Source organism: Podarcis bocagei (genome assembly GCF_964188305.1).
Source record: "Podarcis bocagei genome assembly, chromosome: 5".
Taxonomy (NCBI): domain Eukaryota; kingdom Metazoa; phylum Chordata; class Lepidosauria; order Squamata; family Lacertidae; genus Podarcis; species Podarcis bocagei.
In genome coordinates, this window is record NC_138129.1 from 56885195 (window position 1) to 56907442 (window position 22248).

Sequence of the window (22248 nt, forward strand, 5' to 3'; positions counted from 1 at the left end):
TGTTGTAATGAAGACAAAGTGAGATAACTCCTTCCATGTACACTGTTCTGAACTCCTTGGACAAGGGATGGGATATAATTGCAAGGGGCATATTTTATATTAGAAGTATATCCAAATTGTGAAAGTGTCTCTTGATTACCTAGATGGAGAATGCAAAGATATTTGTGTATGTGTGTGTAGAAACCTCTGGTTTTTATATGGCTGGTCTTTTCCACATCTGTTTATTCACCCACTTTTGCCTCTGACTACACTCACTGGCTGCATCTAGCTGTGCTTGTCACTGGTGTGTAGCCAAGAGAAAACGTGGCCTTTGGGATGAAAACGTTTCCTTCCCTGCCCGATTTTGATTTTATTTCATAAAATTTATACACTGTAAAAAAAAATCCCTCAAAGCAGTTTACAAAAAAAGATAAAACAATAAAATTTTCATTATAAAAATTAACAATTTAAAACTTTCAAAAAGTTGAAATAACAATAAACTAAAAACTGATTAAAACTCACACCAACTTTCTAAACATCTGGGTAGGCATGTCTAAATAAGAAGTTTTTAACAGGCATGGAAGAGAGCACAGTGAAGGTGCTTGCCTGGTGTCAATAGGCAGGGCTTTCCAAAGTGTAGGTGCTGCCACACTAAAAGATCAAGTTCTTGCAATGGGTATTATGGAACACCTGTAACAGTGCCAGTTCCGCCAGAAGCAGTTGTGTGGGCATGTATGGGGTAAGGCAGACTCATAGGTAAACAGAGCAAATGAGAATACGGTTGTGCGTAGAAGAGTTTTTGCGTTGCAGTTCAGCTATTATATGAACAATGTGGAATTATTAATTGAGGACAGCGGAGCTGGGTGTTTAGTAATGCATCATCTAATGGACAGTATATGTGCCTGTTCTGTAGCAAGCATCCTTCTTTTATGCTTTCAAAAAAATAAAAATGTAGCAGTAGCCCGAGGGAAAGAGGGGAGGGAAGAGAAACAATTTACCTTAATGACATGGTTTGCTTAAGAATTAAGTGTTGATGAAAGTTGAAAGCTAAAGCTTACTTTTTAATTCACAGACCAGCTGCAACACAGCATGAGGAGAGAGTGGGGGGTTGGCCGTTTCATTTGCTAAAACACCTTTCTCCTGGTACGATGATGACTATACTCTTCAGTAATTCAATTTAATTGAAATGCCACGCTTGTTAAATCTAAGTCCTATATTGATCAACATATGTCAACTGTGGAAAATTGCACTAAATTGTGTTACATTTCCTGGGATGAGTCAACTGTCCACTGGTGTCTGAAGCAAGCTCAGGCTACCGAGGTAAGATTGGACCAGGACTGATATTGCATCTAGAATTGGATTTTCTTATCAAGTCCTTTCTTTTCTTTTTAAAGAACAAATGAAAGAAAAGAGACATACCCAGAAAAACTGCAGGATCTCATAAGCGTTGGTAATCAGGCTATGCCAGCCCAGCACTCTTTAAGAGCAAATATTGCAGCAGCTAAACTTAGTGGTAGTGGTGGCAATGGGAAGATTAATATCAGACTGTACTTAAGTAGCAGAGTAGTTGTAGCTACTTAGACCTGAGGTCTAAGGGCTGTAGGGCCAGTTCACATGTGATTCATTTCCTACAAGAACATAAGAGCTCTGCTGCATCACACACAACACCAACCAGTCCAGCATCCTGCTCCCACAGTGGCTAACCAGATAACTGTGTGATAGCGCTCCCTCCTCATGATCCCAAGAAACTGGAATCCAGAGGCATTCTGCCCCTGATAGCGTAGGTAATAGGTAGCATTAGTAGCCAATGATAGCCTTAGCTTTGAATTTATCTAAGCCCATTTTAAAGCCATCCAAGTTAGTGGCCATCACTACATCTTCTTGTAGCAGATTCTATGGCTTAGCTATGCTTTAGAATGCACAGAGTCAGTTGCCTGATCCACTAGGTTGCAGTAATGAAACAGAAACCCCAAACCACTTTCATTTTTTAAAGCCGAAACATGGTGGGGAGGCTTTGGGCATCCAGATGTTGCTGGACTACAACTCACAGCATCCTTAAGAATAGGCCAAGCTGGCTGGAGCTGATAGGAGAAGGAATCCAACAACATCTGGAGAGTCCGAGGTTCTCCTCCCTGCCTTGGTTTAAATATGGCAGCAAGCCACACACCAGATTGTGTTCAGATCACTTCTCAACTTGGACAGACTAACCACATGGAGTTAAAGAGATCAGCACCTGGCAGTTTCTCCTTTTCAAGTGAGGATTCTCAGTAGCAACTGATTACACTGCACTTTCAGTGTGTTGCTTCACCTGTTAAGTGCCTCTTGCGTAACACTTTGAATGATAGGTGCTTTTACTTTCAAAAGCATTCAGAAGCCATATTCAGGCACACACATACACACACACATGCACATGGCTTAATTGACGCTGTTTTCACAAGTCCTTCAAGTCACCTGCAATATCAAGTCATTTAAGTGATATTTTCACAACCTATTTACTGAGGTACCTGCCAATCAATCCGCCCACACGGCAAAACAGAAAGTGTTTGGAGGATGGGGAGAGCTTGGAAAATGGCAGAGAAACTGTCACTTTCCTCCAATGGCAGTCATCATGGTAGCTTTGCTGGATTACATTGCTTGACACTTCGCTGGAAATAAAATTTACAGGCTAAAGCCTCCACAATCTTGACAGCAAAAAAGCCCTGCTCTGCAAATCAATAAAATTCCACCGAGAAGAGTGTGCCACACATGTGCACAAACACATAGTGAAATTCTATATAGATCTACTCGGATATAAGCCCATTGAATTGATGGTCCCCAGGTAAGCAGGTTTAGGGCTGCAGCCAAAATAGATGCATTTTGCAAACACCCACCACTTTACTGCTTCTTTTCCTTTTAAATGTATAAAGGGAAATGCAACTGAACAGGACAAAAAGCTGTAGCCCTTTGTCTGTCATTATATATAAGTAACATATAGTGTATCAGAATAATCTGTAATTTCAGACCTACTTTTATTTCACTATTTGTTTTATGCCTTTGTTTTCCTCTGTTTCTATCCCAGCAAACAATGAGTGCTTGAGGGCATGGCCAAGGGTTTGGGGCTTTGTCTGGTTACCTAGTCTGTAGCAAGCAGCGCAGGAAAAGGTTCGTTCAAGAACGCTGAAACGCCACTCAGTGTCCTTACTGCTTCTCTTTGCACAAAAGAGTTCAAGAGACAATATATTTTGCAGTGTCCTCCATGGAGGCAGACTTGTGGACACTAGTGTCAGCAGTGAAGAATAGGAGCTGCACATTTTGCCATGTATCTCTGATTCTCCAAGGGCACAAGGACTCCAGGCTAATGAATGGTAGAAACAGGCAGTGGGTGGCATGGATAGAATCAGGGTGAAACCTGTGAATCCACTTGAGAGTATTGCCGTCTAGCCCACATTTAACTCGTTTGCTAACCAAAAAACATGGACAACTTTGTCAAATGCTTTGCTGAAATCAAGATAAATTACATGTGCAGCATTCCCACAACCCATTAAGCTAGTCACCGAAGTAAAAGAGGGAGAGATAAAATTAGCCTGGCTGGATTTATTCTTGACAAAGTCATGCTGGCTCTTACTAATCATTGCATTTTAAACAAAACACAAATGAACTCTTTTTATAATCTGTTGTAGTGTATCCCCTTGTATCAAATATAAACTTGACCTGCAGTTTCCCAGAACTTCCTTTTCCCTGTCTCCTTTCCACCTCACCCACGGGCAAATTCAGAGTGGAGAAAGGCAAAAGGAGCAATAAAAGGTGGAGCTGGAATATAGGAGGTCCACAAAATATGGAGTAGTTGCCCATTTAAGTGACCCCACTTGTTGATATTGTGAAGTGTGCGCAGCACAGGGCAAAACAACAGCAAGCACATTCCCTCCTAGCAACTGTTTACAAAAGCAGATAGCTACCTACCATTTATCTCGCAGAGCCGGACACCACCAGTTGGAATGCTAAAGGTCATGTGTCCATGAGACCACTTCCCCCTGCTTGCTTTAGTGTGATAAAACCGAGAGCCTGCCCTGTTCTGATGAGTTGGCGCATCATGACTTCAGAACCATTATCTCAATTCTGAGTCACCTGCTGTGTGGCTATAGCAGCAACTTTGGCAGCTAAATGGTTTAAAGCACGTATCCTTTCATCTGCCAGACCTCCCTACAATACAAATGATGTTGGCATGGCTGCATTTTGTCTACAGCAATTCAATAATTTGGAGACAACAATGTCTCACAGATCTCTGCTGGAAAGCATATTCAAACATGTACCATTGACTCCTGTGTTGATTACTCACACAGGGGGCTTAAAAAAGAATGCAGTCATCAGCAAACACAACAGTGCACACAGAAAACAGGAAGATGGAAGCATTCAAAAGTACTAAAGAAAACCCTCCCCGTGCTCTTGCCAAACTCCTAATAATTTTGGCTTTCCAAAAAATAAAAAATAAAGTTGGATTATTCTGCTCTTCATGTATCAAAACAACCAATTAACACAGCTAATTAACGTCATGAACAGCAGTCAAAAGAATGGTAATTTAAATTCAGGATTTCAAAGCTTTGCTGATCGTGGGCCAATGCAGCTAAGCACAGGGAGGCTGAAAGTGTTTGCTTATTGCAATACAATTTTATAGTGTACCATCAATTAGCAGCATCACAGGGAATGCTCACTCGCATGATTCATTTGTCTAATCAGAACAAAAAAAGGGACGAAAAAGAGAGGGGGAGAAATAACACTCCTTAATGTATGCAGTATCAATTTTTCCAAATAATTTATACCGTAGCTGGAAATGATTGTGAAGAACAAATTGTCCTTCTTTAAAGTGTACTGGCATACAGATTTCGTTTTTCTTCCCTCTAGGGTGTTCAGAATATGAAATATGGCACAACAGGGTCAAAGAATCATAGGACATTTTTGAAATCATTCCTTAAGAAGTTTGCAGCACAGCCCCAGACATGTCTGCTCAGATGTAAATCCCACTGAGTTCAATGGAACTTACTCCCAAGTAGGTGTGTACAGGATTGCAAATTACTAGCAAAATAAAGACTGTCAGAGGATATCACGTTTTGCCCCTAGCATCTTAGTATCTTTTGGACACAAAATGCCTGTAGTGAACATGGCCAAGAATATCCAGGAAAGGATATCGTAACTTCTGTTAGGAAATTCTCTCTTGCCATTGCTTTCAACACTGCACACATCCTCATCATCCAGACACTCTGCCTCTTGCTTCTTCCATGCGCACAGTGCACTGGTGCTGCCTTCGTGCTTAGAAACAGCCATTTCTTGTGTTTTCTGTCACATCTGCCCACTCTTTAGATTTTGAAGATTCTACCAGCAACCCATCCCTATCCTCAACACTTGAGAAGTTTACTCCTCTCTTCCAGTAAACTATTCTCCTAGATCATCTTTTCTTTCTTTCCTTCCTCCCTTCCTTCTTTCTTTTTTTGAAGTGGACTTTGCTGAGTTTCTAAAATTTCCTTCTAAGTTTGAGGTTGGAGAACTTTTACCAGTTTCTTATACAGTCGTACCTTGGACCTCGAACGCCTTGGCTCCCAAACAAATTGGCTCCCAAACTATCGAAACCCGGAAGTGAGTGTTCTAGTTTTTGAACAATTTTCAGAAGCCAAACATCCAGCGTGGCTTCCGATTGGCTGCAGGAGCTTCCTGCAGCCAATCAGAAGCTGTGCTTTGGTTTCCGAACGATTTGGAAGTCAAACGGACTTCCAGAACAGATTCCGTTTGGCTTCCAAGGTACGACTGCACTCTGCTTAACCAAACTGTAGCCTGGTTGCCAGTGGCAGCCAGTCTGGTGGGGGCAGAGCTACAGAATCACTTTGCCAATGCTGGCACTGTTATAGCTTATCAAGATGGAAATGGGGCTGCATGGAAACTGCCACCACGGCCCTTTGCCATTACTGCCAGTGGGCCCCCACAACCTTGTCACCACGCCTGCCCTGCTCTTCTCCAATCCCATCCAAGTAAACTGTAGAGACATGGCTCTCTTCCACCATACTGGTTGCTCAACTGAATGCATTGTCTCCTTGATACTGGTGTCCCTGATTCCCTCCCTCCAATTTTAGATAATAAGCTCCTCAGTCAGGAAACTGGTTTTTCATTCACTAGGTTGTAAAGTGCAAAGTACATGGATGATACTATATTATTAACAGACAGCAACAGCAACAATAATCATGGTTCTATTTCTATTATACAGAGAAACAGTGGTGAAAAAAGTTAACATGCAGCTCAGAGTGGTTTTCTGTAAATCCTTGGGACTATTACCACTTTTTAAGGCATAAAGCTCTAATGAAGATCTATAGACTCAATCTCCCGAAGTCACGGTTTGAATCCCTGCCTCCTTTTTATTAAGCTCTGGCCGCTCTTGCCCACTCAATCATCCTTAGCATAAAGGAGTGCATTAGCTGCTTCTTTCATCTTATATAGAAAGAGATTTTCATATCATGTTGCAGATTTTTGATAAAATGCCTAAATAATGGGCATTTATTAAAAGTCATGTGCTTTATGTGGATGTGCTATCAATTCTGGTAGTGAAAGACAGAGGCAGATGTAAAGGTCAGATCGTAATCAACAAGATGAAGCTGAAGGCCCAACAATCATCCTATTTATTATGTATCTGATGTAGCTCATCTCCCACCTCCCAGAACATGAGATTCAACACAATGTACTTGTTTAGCCAACTTAGGGACTCAAAGCCACATCTTACAGCATGAAGACTACTGTGTTTTGCCCTGTTTATCCTTTAGTTCTAAAAGTATTTCTGTGCAAAATCTGCCAGTCAGACAAGTCAGGAGGATGCTGTCTGAGTCATCCATAGTTATTTACTTATTGTTCACTTACTTAGAGTCATTAACCATAGAAAATAGTGCTGTTCTGTTCTAGTGGTTTCAGCTAGCACTGTAAAGAACATCTTTGGGTAGATCAAACCATAGGTTTTGGCTCCAACTATGTTTTATTCTGGAGAGCTTATCTCTGTGAGAATGAAGATAAATTGCAATCTCTTAAGTTTTAGTTTCACATCAGGCATTGCAGCCTTCACCCAAGTTCCACAAAGTCTACCTTTTGTGAATTTACACCAATGACTAAACTTAATCTGAACTTCATTTGTGTGCATTTTAATTGTGACTTAATGGATATGCAAAATGCTATACATTACAATTAATAAGCCCAGCTAGCAGGGGGGAAAGGAAGTCTCATAATGCACCTTGTAGAGTCAGGCCATTATCAATCACCATTTTAATGAAGCATAATTACATCTGTTTATGGTTCCCACCAGGTAAGGCAATAATGGTAGGTGCAACCAAATAAACAGAGAAAACGAGTTGCTTCTTAGAGCTAATATTAATTGAACAACAGTAACTGGGCAGGCCAAAGCTGCCCCCCTACAAAGCCATAAAAATAACAGTACTGGTTAAAATCCAAAAGAATATAAGTAATGTGAACTGGAAGTAGTTAATTAACAGCGCAGAAACCACTTTAGGTGAAGTAAAGCCACACACTATTGGGTCAGTTAAATTAAGAAGTCATTTCGGCACAGCCAGTATCTTCAGACCACATAATAGCTCATGAATTTTCCACTTTAAAAAATGTTGCTCTTTAGATGCATGTTGAAACAGGGGTTTCACTTTAGTTCAGATGTTCAAATGCATCATTTCCAGTAGTGGATGGCTTGGTGGGGCACCACCAGTCACTCAACCTCTGGTTGGCCATGATACTACTGCTTTCTGAGAGGCAGAGCTAGGAGAAGAGGAAGTGGGCAGATTAGCATGGTGCAATACATGGGCTGGAGAGCTCTGCCAGTGTGTTCGCATCACCATTGTCCCTCCCGCTCTACTCCCTCAAACTTCTCAACTGAGCAGAGACATGGGCAATTTGAATTTCCACTGCCTTATTCACATTTCTGATGGACAACTGGAGGTCAGGAGCGAGATCAGCAGGCACTATCCCAGTCCCTGTCCATTCATGCATTGAAAGAACATGTGAAAAACACATGATGCAATTCTGCTGATGAAGTTAAGCAGGTCTGGCCTGGCCATGTAAGCTGCATCACTGAGAAACAGCATGGGAACCATATTTAAGCAGTTCCGAGCTCTTTGGGGGAAGAAGCAGAGATACTGTATGAGTTCCCTGAGCTCCTGCTATCTATAGTAAGAGATGAAAGAACTCTTTCAAATCTATGCCTCAGTGCCTCATGCATGTAAGTAGCAGGAGGCAAATATGTATAGAAGCACAAGTTCAGAAGAAACAGTGTTTGTTTGGGAATGTGTTGGGCTAAAGAAATAAGCTTTGATACACAGACTAGAATAGTGACTGCCAACCTTTTTGGGCCCAGGGGCACATTTGAAATGTTGAGAGTATGTTGTGGGCTCCAGTCACAAAATGGCTGCCACAAGGGAGTGTGACTTGAAAGAAAATTGATAATGCTTGTATTCCTATATAAAAAGCCACAAGTGATTGGTTGACCTGAAAAACCAGAGTACAAATCCCTACACATTCACGAAGATGACTGGCCAATTTTGCATCAGTCACTGTCACACAGTTTAACTTATCTCACAGGATATATTTCAGCTGCCTGAAAGATAAAGCAACAGCCAGCCCCAAATGTTTAGTCTATCTAATTTAATTTCTCCACATTATGTTCCAAGGGATAGCATAACTACAACCTCTATCTGGACTCCTAGACATGCCTACTCCTAGACAAGCCCTGTTTAGTTTAGTGGGTCTTAGTCCCTGGTAATTGGGTAAAGGATTGGAGCCTAAAAGGTATCATCTCCAATGACTGAAATCCTAGACACACCTTCTTGGGAGTAAGCATCACTAAATACAGTGGGACTTGCTTTTGTATAAACATGCATAGACTCACACTGTGAAGCCATTCCTTCTGGATTGCTGACTCCACACCAAGTAGTGTTGCTGTCTCTTAAGATACATTCTTAATGAAGCCACTTTAATGATTATATATATATAACTGAACTTACCCAGCCTGGCTAATGTAGCCACCTACATCCCTGCCCCCCACCCCACCCTGATGTCCATTTGCATTAAGTCCTGTGTTATTTGGATCTTGTTGACTAAGAAAGAGCATCTCAACCTGCTGCAGTGGCCACAACATCGAAAGGATTTGAATATACAGCCATGAATATACAGCAGGCATTTTCCACTACAGAGGCAAATAGGTTACTTTCCTCCCCTATATGACACAAAACATATTGCAGCCAGCAAATAAAAGGATGGGAGGAGGAACCCAATCTGCAGAAAGAGCTCAAGCTACCAGTTGAACCGTATTCCATTTGTTGCTACAGAGATTGAAAGTGGGAGGAGAATTTCACTAGAAAGAAAGAGCTAGCCAAACAAACGGCAGAAAGGGGACAGAAAAGGAAATCAAGTGCTCTGCAGCTCATGTACCCAGAGTGACTCACCTTGGGTAGCTGACTGTGGACTGCTTTGAATGGGTACATGATGCACCTGACACCAAGGGCATAAAGCCCCAAATAGAAATGTCCTTCAGGGCAGGGAAAAGCAAAGAGACAAGACTCAAGGCAAGGGTGGGGGGAGGCATCCCACTTGCCGCTCCCTCCCCCACTCTAAATCAAAATGCATAAAAGAGCAGGAAGGCAGTCAATGAAGCAAGGGAGGGGAAGGCATCTATAAATGGCTAATACAGCACTCCTAAAAATCAACAGGTTTTACTGTCACTTTCTGGGACCTTTAGAAAGCTCACCGATTCTAAGATGAAGCAAGCTGGGCAGGCATCCCCATTGCCTCTTCTCTCTATTCCCCCCCCCCCATCAAAATGGCCTCCAGGTCTAAAAAAAGAGGAAAGGTAGACCCCTCCCTGCTTCTCCACCTTCATCAAAATGCCCTCGGGGCAATAAAAGGGGGAAGACAGTCCCCTCACCACTACCCCACAAATAAAAATGTCTTCCTATGCTAGAAAAGTAGGGAGGCAAACCATGAGGGGAGTTAGCAGTTCTTCCCTGCTTCTTATCTGTCCCCCAAAGGAGGGGAGCTGTTGACTGCCCAACCAACTGGAATAAAAGGGGGTGGATTCTTCCAAGGCCAGGAACTGCTCTGATGTATGAGGCAATATGAACCTCATAAAGGGTACTTGCACATTTTGCTGCATAACTTTTTTCTAGGAAGTTTTGGGACCCTATCTACGCAGGCATCATGGCACCAGTTTGGCAACCCCTGTATGCTAGACTGAGATGTAAAGATTGGCCCAAAGTTAACAAGAAATTTCAGGCCAAGCAGGAATTTGAATCCATATAACTTTGGTCTAAGTCCAGCACTTTAGCCACTATATTACACTGTCTTGGGAAAGGACAGTGCCAAGACAGACTCAAATGCTCAATAATAATGCATATACTTTATCCAAATGCTTGCTAAAAGCAAAGCCTGTGATTAGCTCATGGTGTCGTTCAGATAATAGAATCACAGAATTGTAAAGTTGAAAGGGCCCATGAGGGCCATCTGGTCCAATCCCCTGCAATGCAGGAATCTTTTGACCAACATGAGGCTTGAACCCACAAACCTGAGGGTAAGAGTCTTGTGCTGTACTGAGCTATACCTGATAATATTTCTCCATGGGGTTATTAGCAGTGGACCAAAGCAGTACAGTGGTACTCTGGGTTAATAACTTAATTCGTTCTGGAGGTCCGTTCTTAACCTGAAATTGTTCTTAACCTGAGGTACCACTTTAGCTAATGGGGCCTCCCATTGCCGCCGCGCAATTTCTGTTCTCATCTGAAGTAAAGTTCTTAACCTGGGCTACTATTTCTGGGTTCTGAGTCTGTAACCTGAAGTATCTGTAACCTGAAGCGTCTGTAACCCAAGGTACCACTGTAGTTATTGGAACATGAAGTCTCCTCTAACCCTGAGGGAATAAACCACTGACACCCCCCCATCCATGGTTTTTCACTGAGACCAATCCTGTGGAAATGAAATCTGAATGTGTGGTTTCCAGTGAAGAGAAATTGAGTCAATCTTGTGTTTCCTTTGACTGTGCTGAACTCCTTCTCCTACTGGCCTCCTCCCCCTTTTGCTGCAGCTTGCAGGAGGAGCCAAGACGCCATGGGACATAATGTAACATCACAGCCAGAAAGTTGGAGCTCTTTTATGATTTCCTTGCCTGGAACTATTGGAGGAGGAATACCTCCTGGTCGGTTGGGCATGATCAATATTACACCCAGGATTTTCTTTTTTTCACTGGAGAGATTCATATGAAGGTGGCTGACTTTCAGCCACCTCAGACCCCACCCCCCCTCAGGGCCTTCTGAAGCAATAACTATTAATACATTACTTGCCATTTGTCTGATGCAATTCCTCGCTCCACATCCATCTTTGGAGAGCTGACTTTCATTAACACTTCAAAAATAATTTAAGGTTTTCGCTGTGAAGGTTAGAAACTTTTCACAGCTCAGAGCTAATAGCTCTGCTGTTTATATGCTATAATGTCTTGATAACCTTTTCAAACCCACAGTGGCCAGCAGCTGGGACCTGCTCTTGCTATTTTTGTTCCCGGAAAGTAGCAGCAGAAATGCTGTGACTTTCTGCCCTTCGAATGGGCATTTCTTCTCTTTAGGCTTTTCTTTCATATTCACGCTAACAGAAAAGACCTCACCTTTTCTCCTGTACTGAAAGGCAACCAAACCTGCCTTTCCCAGGAGAAATGAACTAGTCAAACTGAATCGCAGAAACCCAGCTCCAAATCAAAGCTTTAATTTGGGTGAAGCATTGGGGAAAACAGTGGAGGAGTGGGGGAGAAAAAAAATCTCAGGACCTCTCCCTAAAACACAGAAGCACTTTGTATATGTGTTCGTGCACACATACATGATCTATGGCAGATATCTTTCTGATATTTGACAGAGGTGACTGTCAAAGCTTATGTAATGGCACAAGACCTATCCAAGAGGTATCAGCAAGCTTGTGTGTACCCCTGGGTTTGCAGAAATAGCAAAAAAACAAACAAAAAACTCTACACAAACAAACCCAAGGGCTAGGGGAGGCAGAGATTAGTATCCGGCATGCATACACACCCACCCATACCCCCACTTGATGTTTGGTTTGCAATAAGACAATGTATAATTTTTTAAAAGAGAAAATATAAATAAATCTAAGAGAAACAGTAATATTTGCTGCTGGAAATGGGGGAGAGAGAGAAATGGGAGTTACTAACAAGAGTGATTCCAAACTGTTACTATTTTCAGGTGGGATTCAGTCACATACTGGAAAATTAAGGCTGTGCAATTAAAATGGATATGGGGGAGAGCAACCTACACATCTAAAAAAAATCAGACTTTTTGTGATAAGAAAGGTGATGCACTGGAAAGTGTGGAATAACATTTGCTTGACATAATATCATCTACCCTCCCTGAAAATAAATCAGAATGAATTCTTAGTAAGTAACCAGTGTCATCTAATCTTCCTGAAAACAAATCATGATGAATGATCCGTAACCAAGGTGCTTGGAGGAAGCACAAAGCTGGAGGGTTGTCCTGATCCTCTCTGGGAGAGGATCTCTCACTTGCCTCTTTGCCTCCCTTTATCTACTTGTAGATTTGTAAATAAAGCAAATATTCTAGAAATTCTGTTAAGTCTCTGTTCCTTCTATCCCATTTAAACTGCTAAAGTACTATTTGCCCTTATAGCAACCCAGCCAGGTTTTGTAGGCAGCTTAGCTAAATTCCCCAGAGAAAGTGACAAATTTAGTGGAAAGCAGCAGTGAGAATGGCTACAGATCAGGCAGTGGAACAGAAAGGAGATGAAATGGCCGAAGTAGCTAAATTAGGTCAGTGCATATGACTTTCCCACTGCCGTTTTTAGGTTATGCAAATGACTTGGGGAGACAGAATTTTTAGGCTTCCCAAATTCACTGGGAGGGCTGAGAAAACACAGCCAAAAAGCAACCCACGATTTACAGCTACTCCAGAACTGGGTCAACATACGGCAATGTGAAAATTAAAGTCAACAAATGCAAAGTAATGTTTGTTGCTGTGCGATTCTGGGAGCCCCTGCTAGGCCTAATTTATATAAATGGCTCTGAGAAGCTGACTGAAAACTGGTTAAGTCTGCTGACAACATGGAATTGGGCATCTGAGCGGATGCAGCAGGAGGGGGGAGACCAGAAGAAGAAAGAAAAGCCAGCATAGAAATGTTAGAGTCTCCTTCTCCCAGCCATGTTGCTTGGCTGATGCGCAGCAAATGAGGCTTAATGTTGACAAATGCAAAAGCAATGCATTTCATTTCTTAACAAAAGCTGATGACAGAATAGGACTTTCCTGGGATCTCAGCAGCAGTAAATTTGCAACATCCAGAGCAGATAAAGGGGGGAAGAGGCTCTTTCTTCACATAGCACAACCAAAAGATGCATTTTCACATAAGGAATAAGAAAGCAGAACTGCAGAAATAACTTTCACCTGCTCAACTTTTCTTCTAAGTAAAAAGGAATGAATTGAAAAATATATTTGCAAATAGATGTATTTGAATAGTAAAAACTCCATTACTATCCTGCTCAAAACTGGCCCCTCCTGTAAACAGGCAAAATACCTATACCTCCCCCAGACAAATGTCACACAAATTTTAAAAAGCAGACAGCACCCCCAAACAAGCAACAATAAGAAGCCCATAAGCCTCAACTAAAAAGGGGGGGGGGAGGAAGTGGCAGGATGCCTTGGTGGGTGTCAAGGAGAATGTCTGAGGGTGTTACGGTGCCCATGGGTTCCACACTGGGGACCCCTAAATGAAATGGCAAGAATAGCCAGAGATTAGCTGGAGACCAGGTTGAGGGGTTTTCATTCCCACCATGATGATTGCTGATGGATAGATATACATTGAAAGTATCCTTTCAGTATGGGTATGCCTACATTTATGGGCCTTTGTCTTAATTTATGCTTCTGGGTTCATTTAGAATGTATCTGCATGGCTTAGAGGTGGGAAAGGGAAAGTATAACCTACAGGTCTGCCAGTTAATTGGGTCTCCTTAGCTGGGCCATGTGTAGATGTCATTTCCCCTGAACTCTGATGCTTTTCATATTCCATACATTCCAGAGTGATCTTTCCCGTTCAGAATGCAAAACAAGAATCACTGCCATTAGGCTGAGTGAGAGAGCCATGTCAGACACCTGATTTCAGGCGGCATGAAAGGGCAATAAATGGTTTGCTATTTAATTTGTTTCTATTTTACTTTTACTACCAGGGAGGGAAGGAGGTGCTTGCGGGATTTTCTGACTCAGGTACTAAATAACTTGGCTGGCCTTGGTTATTACACACTTTGGCTTTCATTCATTCATTGGTTTGTCTATATGCCACTGTTTGGCTCAAAGGTCCCCCAAGCAGTGAACAGATTAATACAAAAGCAAATATAATACAAAATAGCAAACATTAGGTACCCCATCATCCACACTTTGTGCACTAGTGAGCTGCATTCATTCTCTCACCACAAAGGCAGTTCTCCAGCATCTACCTCTCACTTAGAAGTCAGGTTGACTCACCCCTCCATCTTTGACCTAGGAGCAAGCCCATTCACAAACAATTGCCAATGGGAGTTTCCTCGCCCTCATCCTAACCCAAAGGACCAACCCACTTTCTGGCTCCACCTTCTGGCTCCTCAACAGGCTGCTGTTCTCCACAGGTGCAGAAGCAGATGCAGTAAAGAAGAGTTGGGGAAGCTAACGTTGGCATTCGCCTTCCTATTATTGTTACCCGCTGTCTCCATTTGTTTGTGTGAATGGAAGGGACGGGGCACCATCTGCTTCCACTCTAAACGGTGAATGCTTTGGACTGGCCCTGCTTCCTAGCCATTGGCTCCATTAGGAAGCACCTGTCAGACGTTCGGCACATTAGCAAGCAATGTCAAGCAAAAAAGGTTTGAGCAGACAGCATCCATAACAGCATGGTATAGAAAAGGAGTGGGGATGTTTTTCAGCCCAAGACCCGCTTTTCTTTCTGAGGATCCTTCCAGAAGCTAAATGCCAAGGGTGGGTAGAGCCAAAGGCAAAGGTGGGCAGAGGAATGAATATGAATTTTACATGTGTTCTGTAGGCTAGTTTCTACACACACACACACACACACACACACACACACACACAGCCACACCCTCTCCATCCATTCAGGAAAGCATAAACACTCGAGAAGAATGGAAAGCAAGGTTGGGGAGGGGTTTGTGTCCTGGGAGTACAAAGGGCTGGATAGAGAAGCCCTGCAGGCCTGCGGTTCTTCATCCCTGGTCTAGGTTAATGATACAGACATTGGGAAGCACAATGCACACCAGAATTACCATAGAAGGCACAAGGAATAGTTGCAACTACAATAGGAGAAAAAGCAGTGTCTAAACTGAGTAAAAAAGGAGGACATTGAGGATAAAATACAAGGTCCTACCTTGACCACCAACTTTATAGCACAATTAAAGGGTGTCTCCATTTAAAACAACATTTGTTCTGTAAGTTCCAGTGAAGCAAGAAGCATCTGTTGACACCAGCATTAGAGTGACTAAATGAGTAAAAAGTCCTAAGCCACTGTAAAGAAGACCTGTGAAAGGAAAGGTAATATAAAGGGCTAGACACAGATGTACTGTATCAAATAAAATCCCAGTGCGTGACCCCTTTAAAAACAAATCAACTCAAGCTTTCAGACCTTCTCTGTGCATTAAACCACTTGAAGCACAAGTCAAATAGTACAGAGATCTCTGCAAGACCACTGTTAACTCAGTGTTGAATCCGAATTCCCACCCCCAGTAATCCTACTAGTCCAAGGGCAGGTGGCCATTGGCAGATTTCAAGAGACTTGCTTAACACCTTGATAAAGAAAGAAACAATGGAAAGTACACCTAGAGAGCAGGTCATAAATTGCTAACCTAGAGAGCAGGTGGTAAATAGCACAAGTGGTTTCTGTACTAGTGTAGGAAAAAAAACTATCTTCAGTTTTGTCCGAATTATACAATGAAATTTTAAGGTATTTAAAATCAGGGATGTATGAGACATACCCGTTTAGTTCTATGGATATATCCACATGTATATTGCAAATACTGCAAATACTCCAAATATATATTGCATGCCCAGGGTGATTATGTTCATTAGAGTAATGTGTCATACCATTGCTGCAAAGGTCATTTGCATTCTGGTTTAACTACTCTGTAATCAGAACATATTCTTCCCCATCATCATGCCTCATTCCATGCAATTGGTTTAACTGTCAATACTTTGGACAAGTCATCACTTCTTTTGCGTATTTGAATCAGCAATAACTGCTTGGAAACTTATTACAGGAACACCCTGTTTTATTGTATTTCACCTACATTGCTGCTTAGGAGGAGGTTGTGGGTGCAGCTGCAGGCAGCCCAGCTGCTTCCAGGAGAAGGAAGCCTCTTCTTGCCACAGGAGTGGAGCTGGTTAGGGTTGGAGGAGGGTTTTCCCTTCCCATTCCTGCAGCCAGCGGGTCATGGCTTAATAAGCAACTCTATAGTGTCAACATAACTAAATGCACTGGGAAACCATTGTAACTCACTTTAGTACAATATTCACTTTATTGTGCTGGTCTGGAACTGAACCTGTAATATCTATGAGTCTATCTAATCCTCTATTTATTCCTCACACACATCTACAACTACAAATATGAAATTTTCACTTTGTGAGGCAATCTCATGGTGCTTATTTTCAGCACCCGTTAACTATAACTAATAAGAAGGTATTTAGGAAATTATTGCCTAATTATTAAAATTTGATTGCTACTGATAGTGGACCCCTCTGGTGGAGTTCATAGGAAATTAGAGAGAGAGAGAGAGAGAGAGAGAGAGAGAGAGAGAGAGAGAGGGAGGGAGAGAGAGAGAGAGAGAGGACTGACAGTCACATTGAAAGTCACCTCTTAAATCATTACGATATTAATTGTATACATCGTATTTAACTTTTGGGACCAAATTCATGACACGCGCAAGATCAAAATCATGACAAGATTCAAGCAAACACTTGTGCTACTAGATTTGCTCATGTTCCTATACATACATACAACTCACAAACCTGTATCTTATCCATGTTGTCACAGAAGCTACTCAAACTCACATTGCCCAAACCATAAGTGCAAACATTTCCTGTTACAAAGCTAAAAAGAAGCAGATAAAGTGCCGTATATCGGGTAAAGATAGGCAGGGAAAAGGTACTATGGGGGAAAGCTCAAATGCAAATCACAGGACTTTAGAGCAGCAAGATTATGGGAATGAGCAAGATAGAGGTAGTAGGAAGACATTAATAATTACCTGTCCCAAGGAAGGGGGAGTAAAGAGTTTTATTGCTTTCAGAGTTTTACTGTGACCTGCGGGTGCAAGGTCAGGGCTGGGTCTCGGACTCTCGGCAAAAACTAAGCACAAATTATTTGAGGCTAATCCGCCTGGACATCATTAACAGCAAGCTTGTGAGCTTTCAGTAAACAAGCAGAAAATATTTTCTAGTCTCAAGTGTTGATGGGGTGGCTCAAGGTAGGCTAGGTTTCATAAATTCCCACTGAGATAAATCCTCTCCCTACCCTAGGTTCCATGAAAAGGCTTCCTTTCAGGGTAACACTGGCTTGTGCTTCCTGCAGGGGTCTTGACTAATGTAAGAGGAGGAAATGGGCATGGCTAAGAAGCAGGGAGGCAGAAAGGATGCAAGATTTGTGATCCAGGTAAGCTGAAGAAGTAGTCTGACTCCCAATGGCATCCATGGTGTCAGAGAGTTGGATGATGTGGAAGAGCGTCCTGGAGGATTTCAAAAAGCTGAATGAATAGGAGAGAGACATGGGACAGCTTCAGTGGAGAAAGATTGGTCATAGTGGAGAATGAGAGGTGACCAGTTAGTTGTAAGAAAGAAACTTCTTGATGGGCATAGCTGTAACACAAAGAGTGATCTCATTAAGGACAGGGCTGGAAGGAAGGGGCATTGAATGCCAAGGATATAGCTGTCAATAAACATCACAATACAATTTTCCTGCCAGAGAGAGGCAGGGAGGTCATGAGAGAGCTCTGGTTAATCAAAACTCACAGCCCAGGTGACTGAGATGTCCCTTATTGGGAAAGGTGGGGATGTTTCCAAAGGAATATAATCCAATTAGTGGGAGAAGATGCTTGCTGGAGGATGCCCTATTGTTACTTTCCTAGAGTTAATTGATAATTGAATAAGAGTTTAGTGGCAAAAGTTCCAGCAACTAATTAGGCTTGAGCATATGTCTTCAGACCCTTGCACAGTTCAATCTCAAGTACTGTTGTTGTTGGGGACTTTCTTTAGCTTACGGCTAAACTGGGATGTGCTTAAATCTGAACAATAATCACTTTCTCTGATTCACCACAATGGCACCAGGTGCGCTGCTCAGAGCAGAGCTCAAATGCACACACAGTATCCGGGCAAGTGCAGAGTTTCAGTTTAACTGAGTTCTCGGCAACACTAGATAACAAAAGATACAACTATGTTCGCTTTCAACAATTTGGAAGCTCAAAATGCAGTGGTTGACAATTAGCAACATCATGATGAATGTCTATATTTCTGGTTCTGACCAGCAACCAAACTTTGGGTGGTTCAAAATGCCTGGAATCCTACTGTCCCCTTAACTCTGGGGCACAGATGCAGCTTCTCATTAATATGAGGTAGTGTAGCAGACTAGCAATTGTGGAGAACATGATGAAGGCTGGACCACTACTGTGGGTGAGGCAGAGGATACCAGATGAAGCCATAGGCTGTTAAGGGCTGAGCTTCCTGATTCATTTGAGTCATTGTGCTTAACAAACACTGTGATAATTTCCTAGTGCACTACAGGGAAGAAAGACAGATTGATAGTTACTTCTCCTTTCCTGGTCTAAGAGTAAGCAGTAGAACATTGTGCCCTTGAAATCTGTAGAAGAGAGTGTTGGTTTCACTGTTGCAGCTGAGTGACAGAAGACTGCATATTGGCAATGAAATGTTCAAAGAGGTATGAGCTGAAATCCGCTAAAACAATGAAAGGTTCACCAATGCAAGTGAGGCTGCAACCAGCTCTGTCAGAAATGCATAAACATAATGCTGAGGCACGCCACATATTGACCTGGAAGATTGATTTCACGGCCTCCTAGAAGGAACATAAACTGTCTATGGCTGGAGTCTGAAGGTGTACTTCGCTCTGGGCTTTCACTGCTCTTTAGATCTGGAGTCTTTGCATCAAAGGTCATCAAGATCAGCCAGTATATGATCCAAGTTAGGGGCCTGTCAGAAGGAAATCTCAGAAACAAATCACCCTGTAGCAGCAGCATTAGTTCCAGGTAGTTTAATGGGCCCGGGGTGCTTTGAAACAAGAGCTGCTCTTTATGTTTTAGGGAGATGTGATGGAATGCCACCTAAGAGTAAGAGTTTTCTGGAAGCTCTGGTTGCAGGCCTATGATTACTTGTGCTATAGATTAACAGGAAAAATACTAACAGAATATTAGGGACCAGGTTCATGATATTCTTTAAAGACAGTGAAACACAGTAGTACGTCTTGGGGCTTTTAATGTTAAATCTGTACATTAGCCCTTGCCCATTTCACACATGCTTGTGGCTGCATCTGATATACTTCATATAGGCTAGAGATGCATGCCCTTGTAAATGTCAAGGTCAAACACAAATATCTTGTACAGCACTTCCCCTGCGGTTCCCATGGACTCCCCATAGGCCCTGATGGACCCAGTTCCATATTAAGGGGAAATCAAAGCACAAGTTCTCTCACGCAACAAACCCACTGTACTACATCCCAACAAATAAGCATGCATGCCCTGATGCCATTCACACACTTCTGTGATGGGAAGTGGTAATACGTTAAACACTTTGTGGTATGGAGCTAGAAACAACACCGGTTAGAAACAAGGTAATTCCAGAAAGAAACGAGTACCAGAATGAGGAGGGAAGAGGATGCACAAATCTTTTTTGCAGGTTGCGATAAGGAAGAGCAGGGGTTTTGCTTACATTCTGACCCCACTTGAGTAGCACCGACACACAGATCCTTAGTTTCTTATAAACATGCCACATAAATCCACGTGGCTCTTAAGAAACAAACACAGCATCCATATAAAATAGAATCAGATTCCATCAGGGGCTGTTCTGTATTTGTGTCTCCCCCCCCCCAGCAGTTTCCAAAGTGTAGAAGAGTTTGCAAATTGTATCATGCTGTTCCTGTTAATGCAGCTCAGGCTGTTGAGGGTCCTCATCCCCAGTCAGAGCAGGAGTCAAGTAGATTTGCTAGGAAACTGTTCTGACTTCTGCAATGTTTTCCCTCCTCCCCTAGCTCATTTTCCATTGACACCTCTAGCCTGGCTTTCTGGTTCCTGGCAGGGTTAACTGGCAGACCCAGCAGGGGGGAAAGGAACGTCTCTGCCCCCTAACCGATTTCCTTTTATCACTGCTTGCTGTCCAGTTTGCAATGAACTGTTGGCTCCTGAAAGGGTTACATTGCCAGCTCAACATGCAGGAGATTTATTACAATTCCACGATGAGGCCTAGTTTATACCACACAGTCACAAAAGTGTGACCTGCAGCTGTAGAAAAGTTGTTGCCACCATGAAAGAGCACAGGTAATTCATTGAAGCGACACTATTTAGACTCTTGCCGAGCAGAGCAAGATGGTCTAGAGATCTCAGCAGATCAGGACATCTTGATCTCGTCAGCCCAGCTAAGGCAACCATAAATAAAAACAGCCCTAAGGATTGTTCTCAGTTTCACCAACAGAGACCACTTTGTTCCCTGCAGTGGGTTGAGGTGGGGGGGGCTGTTTTGTTTTTAACAGGCCAAATGACTAGATCATGTCAAGAAATACAACCGGCCATTAAGTGAGTTGGTATGAGGAAGCCTCAGCTCACTGCCGATATCTATGAAGTTGTAATTCTTAAACTGCTTCAGAACAGAACATAAAGCATAGGAGCCAGTGTGGTGTAGTGGTTAAGAGCGGTAGTCTCGTAATCTGGGGAACTGGGTTCGCGTCTCCGCTCCTCCACATGCAGCTGCTGGGTGACCTTGGGCCAGTCACACTTCTTTGAAGTCTCTCAGCCCCACTCACCTCACAGAGTGTTTGTTGTGGGGGAGGAAGGGAAAGGAGAATGTTAGCCGCTTTGAGACTCCTTAAAGGGAGTGAAAGGCGGGATATCAAATCCAAACTCTTCTTCTTCTTCTTCATAAAAGTGATTGCATTAAACAGAAGCTGGGACTTTTAGGAAACAGTTTAAGATGGACAAAGCACTGTGCAGCTCAGGATAGAAACCTGGTGTCTGTTAACTTCATTATTCAGCATGACACACACACCCCTCCTTTAAACCTATTAGATATGATTGCATTTGCCCCCAGGAGCACATAACCATTTACCCTCCTACTCAATGTAGAAATCAAAAATAACTCAGTTTGAAAATGATGATGGGACCACTTTTTTCTGAAAAGGACATCTATTTGCTTAAATTTAGCAGGATACTTTTAAGAGAATGTCAGAAAGAAGTTTTGCCAATTTTTGATAGAGGGGAAGGGGAAGAAACCTTTATTTTGGCAGAAGGTGTTGTGTGACCTTCTGTCTCAACAGGCTCAGATCAGCCTCCAAGCCTATAGGAATATGTGTCATTATAAATTTATTTTAAACAATTTACATCCCATCTTCTTTCCATGCGAGAAGCAGAGGCAGCAAGATTTCACACCATACCCTGGAACCACAATTGAGGAATGACCCTGCTAATCCACTAGTTACAGCATGCATGGATATCAATTTAGGCATCATTTGAGGCGGGTGGGCAACTGCACCAGCAATGATAAAGGTCTGTCCCCACAGGGTACAAATGTGTTATGTATGAACCCCAACCCAATTTTCTTCATCAAAATTTTAATATAGATTTAACATGTACCAGGCACTAGTGATTGGCTTCATGGGGTTCCAAGAGCAGACTATCTGAAAAGTAGCCTACTGCTTGATCACATTCCCCTGTTACCTTCTTTGGCTAGAGCTTACCATGCACTGCTTTATATCAGTATTTACTCAGCCCTTTTTATGGAACACATACTGTTTTAGATATAAGTGGTGCTATTACAGGCTCACAAAAACAACATGCGCTCAGCATTCTTAAAACATTGGCCTGAGCTCTGGTTTTTGGTGGGTTTTTAAAAATATCATTATTGCTCTGGTTTTACTCTTTCGGGAAACAACACATCTAAACTGCGTGGCTGCTTTTGGTTTCCTGACGCTGGGTGGCTGCATTTTGTTTCTATTCATTTTTAATTTACAAGCAGGTGTTTG

At 42.5% G+C, this 22248-nt stretch overlaps 1 protein-coding gene and 1 long non-coding RNA gene across 3 annotated transcripts in view; one reads left to right on the forward strand and one right to left on the reverse strand.

Moving 5' to 3' along the window:
- Nucleotides 1-22248, forward strand: part of LOC308586558 — a 77946-nt gene that overhangs the window by 49835 nt on the left and 5863 nt on the right. The window contains exon 3 of one of the 2 annotated variants that reach the window (XR_014007936.1): nucleotides 1052-1255. The exons of the other annotated variant lie outside the window; for it this stretch is intronic. This is a non-coding gene — a long non-coding RNA (uncharacterized lncRNA). Of the gene's footprint in view, nucleotides 1-1051; nucleotides 1256-22248 lie in introns of those variants that run through there. 2 annotated transcript variants of the gene reach the window in all.
- LOC308586515 (BEN domain-containing protein 5-like) overlaps nucleotides 1-22248 on the reverse strand; it is a 753040-nt gene that overhangs the window by 22159 nt on the left and 708633 nt on the right. The gene's annotated exons all lie outside the window — the stretch shown is intronic.